The sequence below is a fragment of the Desmodus rotundus genome, chromosome 2 (genome assembly GCF_022682495.2).
Source record: "Desmodus rotundus isolate HL8 chromosome 2, HLdesRot8A.1, whole genome shotgun sequence".
Lineage (NCBI taxonomy): Eukaryota > Metazoa > Chordata > Mammalia > Chiroptera > Phyllostomidae > Desmodus > Desmodus rotundus.
Genome location: NC_071388.1, coordinates 79,444,926 through 79,452,952, shown reverse-complemented (window position 1 = coordinate 79,452,952; position 8,027 = coordinate 79,444,926). Strand labels below are relative to the sequence as shown.

General features: G+C 43.9%; 1 pseudogene; it reads right to left on the bottom strand.

The window, feature by feature from the left end:
- Positions 1-6,940: 6,940 nt before the first annotated feature.
- On the bottom strand, positions 6,941-7,716 carry LOC112302531 (4-hydroxybenzoate polyprenyltransferase, mitochondrial-like; annotated as a pseudogene).
- Positions 7,717-8,027: the final 311 nt, after the last annotated feature.

The window sequence follows — 8,027 nt, the reverse complement described above, 5'->3', positions numbered from 1 at the left end:
AGTCAGTAATATTGTAATAATTATGTACAGTGCCAGGTGGGTACTGGAAATATTGGGGGGACCATTTTGTAAAGTATGTGATTATCTAAACACTATGCTGTACAGTTGAAACTAATACAAAATAATATTGAGTGTGAACTGTAATTGAAAACTAAAAAGTGAAAATAAAAATAATTTTTTTAATTGAGTTTTCCTTAAGCCTATTATTTAAACATTCAAAGGCTCACTGGCTAACACAAACTTTTCAGTAAGTACATCAGTCTATCACACTGACCAGCAGACCAGTGGAAGAAGCACTTGCATGGATCCCCATCTGTCTGAGGGGATCTAAGAGGGGACAGGAATGTCTGCACTGAGACACTCCTGCTTTTCCTGTCCGTCCCTAGTCTTAACTGCTTCCAAAAGTCACAGTTTCGAGACCAATTCTTCCTGTTGAGTGAAGCTAGACAATTCTTCTTTTACAGACTTCAGACAAGGACTAATCTTGGCAAACTCTCTAAGACAGACAGAGGTTGAGACACACTCAATTATTACACCTTGATTCTCATCCAGCCTGAGGAGTTGGGTACTTCATTTCACAGATTTCAGAGTCCCTTTGGGCTCTATTAGTCTGGACTAGCAGCCCCAGGCAAAAAAGATGCCTGCAGTGAATAATTTGAGAATTCATTAATGGACTAAGCAATGTCCAGTTCTGTCCATGGCTACCACTCAGGTCCAGCCAGCTCGGGCCAAACTCTGTCCACACAGGTGCTGGCAAGTTTTCCTATCAAAGCCGTGAAGGCTGTCTGAGCACAGCTATGGGTAGAATTCAGCCCAAGTCTGTGTTTTAACTTAATACCCATATTACAGTTTTCACCTGAAATTCACCCTAATGAGTTGGGATTGAATTCCCAAATATGAAATGAGAACTGGACACAGAGATGTGCATTTATGTCTCCCAAGTCAGCATCAGCATCAGCATCATCCAAACCTTGCCACCGTGGTTTTGCTCATCACCAATCAATATTGGGTCATCACACATCTTGAAATCTCCATTTTTAGGTTTGAACATATTTTTTAATACTAACTAACATCTTTTAATCAGTTTATAAATTGTAATTATTACATCTTATATATATTTAAATATGGCTATCAGTTTTTAAATAAATGCTATGGAAAATTACATTAAACTATGAATGTAATTAAATGAGCCAAAAAAAAGTGTCTATATCAAAATTGTGATCCAAATTCTAAAAACCTCAGGGATAGAATATTGCAGGAAAATGCAGAATGAAGGTATGGTAAGCAAATCCACAGGAATAACAAACTACCTTTCAGGCACACTATCCCTTTCTAAATCACTTGAGATATACTCTTTCCATAGTCTGGGAGAAAGAAAAAAGACCAAACCACATTCATCATCCCTTGCCAGGAAATAGCTGGGGAGATTCTCTTAGCTTGTGGCTGCATGGATTCTGCAATAGCTGGGTATGTGGGTGGCACACATCAGGTCTGCTAGTTTCCAAAGAGGACCCTGGGCCTCCCGAAGTGTTACAGGGCCTTCTGGCTCTGTGGGGAAATTGGAGGGGGATGGGGTGGGTCTGTGGCTCCTATTTATGCGCTGGGATGGGGCTGCATGTGGAATAGAGGCAGCACCTGAGAACACATGCTTGGCATCTGTGGAGACCACCAGTATGTAAACCATTTATGTGACAAGACTTAAGGGAATTCCAAAGGGAAGAGGAGTAGCCATTTCCCCCCTTCATTTCCAACAGCTGCAACCCTCCACACAGCTGCTAGTCTGGGCTTGGGAGAGAGGAAAAACAGAAGAGAAGTGTGACACTCTGCAGTGGTTTGGCTGCTTAGAAGTGGGGGGAGAGTAAGGAAAGCTACCAAAAGAAGAGCCTAAGTTTGCTCTCCATACGCTCTGTACTGTTTGGCATAGGCGGGTAAGCTGCTGTGCTTCCCCACCCAATACCACAAAGGCTGACTTCTTGTTCACACAAAATGCTCTGCAGTGCAGGACACTCTCCAGGGCAACTCTCCCTCCTGTGGTGACTCTGCAGTCCAGCTTGCAGTCTCTTCTCCCCTCAATTGCCTGACCTGAAAACACAAGGCCCTCCGCCAGCACGGCAGTGGGAGATGGAGAGCAGGAGAGTCCCATGCCAGCCATTGGGATTAGAAGTAATACCTGTCACTCCTGCTCACGTTTCATTGGTCATTTATAGTCCCCTCTAGGCGATGTCTGACTTTAAAGGACATGGGATTGCAGTCCCTGTGGATCTGAAAGTGGATATTGGTGAATATTAGAACTAGGTGCCCTTTTCTCTGAAGCCCTAAATTCTAGTTACATATAGCCTCAGTTTTCTGAAAGGATTCACTTGCCCATTCAGTGATGTCCAGTTATTCTTGCCTCTGGATTCAAGCTCCCTCCCCGCCTCACCAAGGGAAAGAGAGAGAGGAGGAAAGTACACAGAGTGTGTCTGCTCTGTGGTTCTCAAAGCAGAGAGTTGATTCCCTGGGAGTCTGTAAGGGCTGTTTTAAGCAGTTCTGCCTCCTCTCGGCCCCAATAGCTAGTTATGCTTAGAAAGAAATAGACTTACGTGTCTCTGGACTTTGTCTTTATGCTTTTTGTTTTATGACAGATTTTTCTTATTTGGTTCCTGGGTAGATATTTTAGTGAAAAAAGGTAGGGAAGAAGGAAGGAAGAATAGAAGGGAGGGAAAAGTGAACTTGTCAGATTATAGAATTCTCTCAAAGACATCAATGCATATGCTTTGCATAATACAGTGCATTTGCATTATGCATAATACAATGTACAAGACTCAGAACAACCCTTAGAAGAACATATATGTTTATCCCCAAGTTGTCAGTGAAGAACTAAAATGCAGAAAGATACAGAAAGCAAATTCTGAGAAGGAGCGGAAATAAGGCTTACTCAGGGGCAGTTTCTATTTATTTCAGTGGAAATGAAAACCCAAATACAAGACCATGTTTCAACACATGCCTGGTCTCTTATGAATGTCAGACATTACTTGCCTTTTATCCCAATCGTTATTTTCATCTTTGACAGCATGTGCATTAGCTTTGTCCAAGTGGTGGCTTTAAAATCCCTGGTCTCCTCACCTGACTCCAATCCACTGAAACTAAACCTGGGAACACAAACTGTGCTCGCCCTTATTTTACATTATAGACAGAGCATTTCTGTGGGTACCCCAAGGCTTCTCTTCTAGCCCTCCATGCCAACTCATGGCCTACGGGCACCCAACTTGTCCTGCCTCACCTCGCCATGAATGGGGCTCCAGTTCAAACCAGCTCACTCGGGTGGTTTGTTTTACACCCTGAGCCACACCTTTGAGGTTATAGGTAAGCATGGGAGAACTCCCTGAAGTCTGTGGATTCATGGGCACAATGCTGAATGCTCCCTTCAGCCCAGAATTAAAAGCCAGGCTTTAAAACAGAAAAGCAAAGGCTCCAATTTGCCAAGCTGCTTAGAAGAAAAATGTAATCGCCAGCAGGCCTGGCTGCCAGCAGTACTGCTGAAAGGTATGGGGACTTGCAGAGGGAGGCAGCAGCGTCATGATCTCCTGGAGTCAGGGCAAAGGCCGGCCAAGAACTCTGAGAGAGGAAGGGAGGGAGCAGGAATGTGTCTCCCAACAGCTTGTTTGAGAACAAGCAGTTGTTTTCCCCAAAGCCATCTGCGAGGCTCTCAACTTGTGCCTGAGAAAGAAAAGGGCAAGACAGAGAGACAGAAGTGAATTACTGGAAAAAGCAGGTATCTCTTTGGGAGCTGCGAGGGCAGCAGAAAGACTGTCTACTAGTCTGTTAGTCTTGGCAGCTGCACATCTGTGAATCTGGCCACAGTCAGGGTTTCTAAGGCCCCGCTTCTGGAAAACGTGGCAAGAGTTCAGCCTGAAATGTGGACTGTGGATGGCTCTGGTGTGATCTAAGTCAGAGGAAACTGTGAGCTCCCAACCTAGATCCCTCAGCACATGGAGTCCCTCACGTGACAGCGTGACTAGTTTGGTTGGCCCTTACTTGCAGACTGTCTTTAGGTCATGGAAGATACGAGGGGAACCTGTCTCAGATTAGACTGGAATATCCCAAGAGATAGGCCCATCCAAGTTTTCTGTCCCTCTTAACTGCAGCCTGAGTGGTGTTCTGAAGTACAGGTGATTGATGAGAATGTCGTCGTTGAAAATTAAGATGCCTAGCGCACTGTTGGGGGGAATGCAGACTGCTGCAGCCACTGTGGAACACAGGATGGAATTTCCTCAGAAAACTATAAATGGAACTGCCTTTTGATCCAATGATACCACTGCTGGGATTATACCCTAAGAATCCTGAATCACCAGTTCAAAAGAACCTATGCACCCCAATGTTCATAGCAGTGTTATTTACAATAGCCAAGTACTAGAAGCAACCTAAGTGCCCATCAGTAAATGAGTGGATGAAAAAACTATGGTACATTTACACAGTGGAATACTATGCAAGAGAAAGAAAGGAACTCCTACCTTTTGTGACAGAATGGATGGAACTGGAGAGTATTATGCTAAGTGAAATAAGCCAGGCAGCAAAAGACAAATACCATATGATCTCACTTATCAGTGGAACCTAGTCAACAAAACAAACAAACGAATGGAAATAAAGACTGTGTAAATAAACAAACCAACAGTGACTAGAGGTGAGGCAGGAGGGAGATAACAGGGGAAAGCAGGAGAAGGGGAGATTCAAAGAGCATGTATAGAGGACCCATGGGCATGGACAATGGGATGGAGATTGACTGCGGGAGCCAGGTGGGGTTTGGGGATGGCAGGCCAGGGGAGAGCAACGAGGAGGAATGTGAGACAACTGTAATTGAACAACAGTAAAAAATAAAAAAGATATCACCTCTCAAAAAAGAAATTAAGAGGCATTTCGCCAAGCACTCTTCCCACGCAATAGAAGGCACATAGCTTCCTCTCAGCTACTTAGAATTCTGCAAAAAATATATCTTTCCTTCATGCCCATAGGAGCTGTCTTGTTTAGGAATGTTTTTGGTTGCAAGTAGCAGAAAGTCTACCTTACAGTAGCTCAAAACAAATACAGATGTATTTTTCTCACATAAAGAGATTTTGGATTTAGACACAGCTGGCATTGATTCAGGAGCTCAATGACATCAGGGCTAGGGCCTCTGAGGTTCTTTTACTTTTCCCTCCTGCCTACCTCTTGCAGCCTCACATCAGCAAAGAAATAATTGTGGTATATATAGAGAGAAAAAAGGGATATTATTCAACCGTAAAAAGGAAAAAAATCCTGCCCTTTGCAACAATGTAGAATAAACTTGGGGGGCATTAAGCTAAATGAACCAAACCAAACACAGAAAGAAAAAATACTGCTTGATCTCACTTACATGTGGAATCTACCTAGAAGTAGAGAGTAGGACCGTGGTTACCAGGGGCAGGGAAGGGGGGTTGATATTGGTCAAAGGGTACAGAGTTGCAGTTATGTAAGATGAGCAAGTCTAGAGATCTAATGTACATCATGATGGCTATAGTCAATAACACTGTATTGTATTGTGGAAATTTATAAGAGGGATTTCAGGAGCTCTGACACACAAAAATTATGGTTAACTATATGAGGAGACGGCTGTTAATTAGCTTGGCCATAGTAATCACTTCTCTATGTGTATGCATATCTAAACCTTATATTGCATACCTTAAATATATACAGTTTTATTTTTTTAAATGACTGCTGCTTCATTGGGCATTATGTGCAAAGTAAGCACAAAGGCAAAGGGCAGTGTCCCTTGTGACAATCCCCATTTATCAGGATATCAGCTCCATGGAATCCCCATCAGCCCTCTGGGAGTGTCCCACCCATTGGACCTCTGTCACACAGCCACACTGGGCATGAAGGGAGTCTAGGGAGGTGAGAATTTAGCTGGACACCCTGCCAGCCTGAACGAAATCAGGGTTCTATCAACTACAAAGAAGAAATGGTCACAGGGGCGGCAACTCGCAGCGTCTGCCACACCCTGTGCATAGCACTGATCAAATTGCATTGAAATTTTTTGTCTCTGTCACCCCTCCCATCAGAATTAATGGCACTTGGCAGACAGAGGCACCCAGTCATCCTTGTATTCCCAGTAAGTACATGGCACACTGCCTGGCACAAAATATTTAATAAACATAACACAACCCCCCACCCCATGCGGCAGACTATCCTAAATCCAGACCTTCATGTAGGAGCAGAAGCTTCTTCTTTTTTTCCTAGAAGGATAGTCAATTTCCCCTACAGGTATCCATTTGGATGATATACACATAAGTTTTCTTCTAAAGTGCCAAAACTCACACAATTCCTTTTTTTCCCCTAGATTTTATTTATCTATTTTAGAGAGAGGATAAGGGAGGGAGAAAGAGAGGGAGACAAACATCAATGTGAGAGAGAAACATCAATTAGTTGCCTCTCGAATTTGACCCAACCAAGATCCACCCTGCACCCCAGGCATGTGCCCTGACCAGAACTGAACTGGTGACCTTTCACTTTGCAGGACGACACCCAACCTAGTGAGCCACACCAGTCAGGGCAAAGTTCATACAATCTCCGTAACTGCAGATAAGAATTATAATGAGCAGAAGAACATATCAACTTAAATACACAAGGTCATCTCCAATCTTGAAGAGTCCCAGGTTCTGTGACAGAGGGAGAATTTTGCTCTTAAATACTTGAACTAAAATCTAGGCAAATACACTCTATGTCTTCATCCTCTCATTCTTAATTCTTTAACACACTGGAAGACCCTTATTCAAATCTAATTATGTAGCAACAACAGCACCTGAGAGAGTTTTGTGAAAGTTTGATTAAAAAATTCCTAGATCAACTTCACTTGCTAATTTCTACTCTGTTATTTATATTTTTCTTTGTTTCATCTGTCTTCTTTTCCTTCCACAATTCCCCCAAAATCTATTAATGCTTATGCTCAATTGGAGGCAAATTTACCCCAACACACTTCACGTCTGTGAATGTCTACAGTGTAAGTCTGATGCGCCACCGTCAGATGGGCTCCGACAGCAGCCAGGGCAGGGTAGTAGACACAGTCTGACCCCTGTTCACTCCCACCAGGCTCAGTGCCCCCAGCGTTGCTACGCTGAAGCCACTGAGCCGCCGCTTGGTGTTTTCACAAAACTGTAGTGCTGTGGACTTAACACCAATAAGATATCATCCCTCTTGTCCTGATGGGCACAGATAGTATCGTACATTAGAGTCCACATAATTCCAGAAAAATAAAGAGGAGGACAAACAGATGGATCACAGAAGCACTTGACAGCAGACCATTCAAGTAATGCTCCCTAATTAAAAGTGAATCCCCAGGTTAATTGAGGCCAGTACATGATTCTTTTCGTTAGTGGGTAGGTGATGACAAGAAGTAGGGGTGCTGCTCCAAGAGCTGTGCTGTGGCAATTCGGGCACAAAAGAACACCCAGTGCCAGGGTCAGCTGTCCCCCAACAAAAAAGGACTGAAGAGTTGAAATGTCTCTAGCAACTATTGGACTGTTGGCTGTTCTTCCAACCTTTATCATAGTTTCAGCCCCACATGTCATTAATAGGATAGCCCACTCCACACATCAGAACAGCTCCAGTGCAAAGAGGGATAACATACCAATCGGGGAAACAGTAGGGTTCTACTGCCAAACCAATGCCTCAGGCACATGGCAGACACAGCAGCCGGGTTCCAGTGGGCTTCTCCAATGGCATGAGGCACAGGTGGGGCTGCAGAGGGCAGGGTGCCAAGTCCACCACCCCTGTGGCCCACAGGCTGTGCAGATGTCAGCACGGTCCCAGCCCACTGAGGGTGGCCGGTCCCCCATGCTGGTTGCACCAGCAGTGTGAGCCCCATGGCCATGCCTAGAAACTTCTTTTCAAAAAAAATTATTAAAGTTACTGGGGCGACATTGGTTAAAATTACATAAGTTTCAGGTATTCTTCATTTTATGGCACATCATCTGTATATTGTGTTGTGTGTTCAACACCCAAAGTAAAGTCGCTTTCTGTCACCATATATTTCA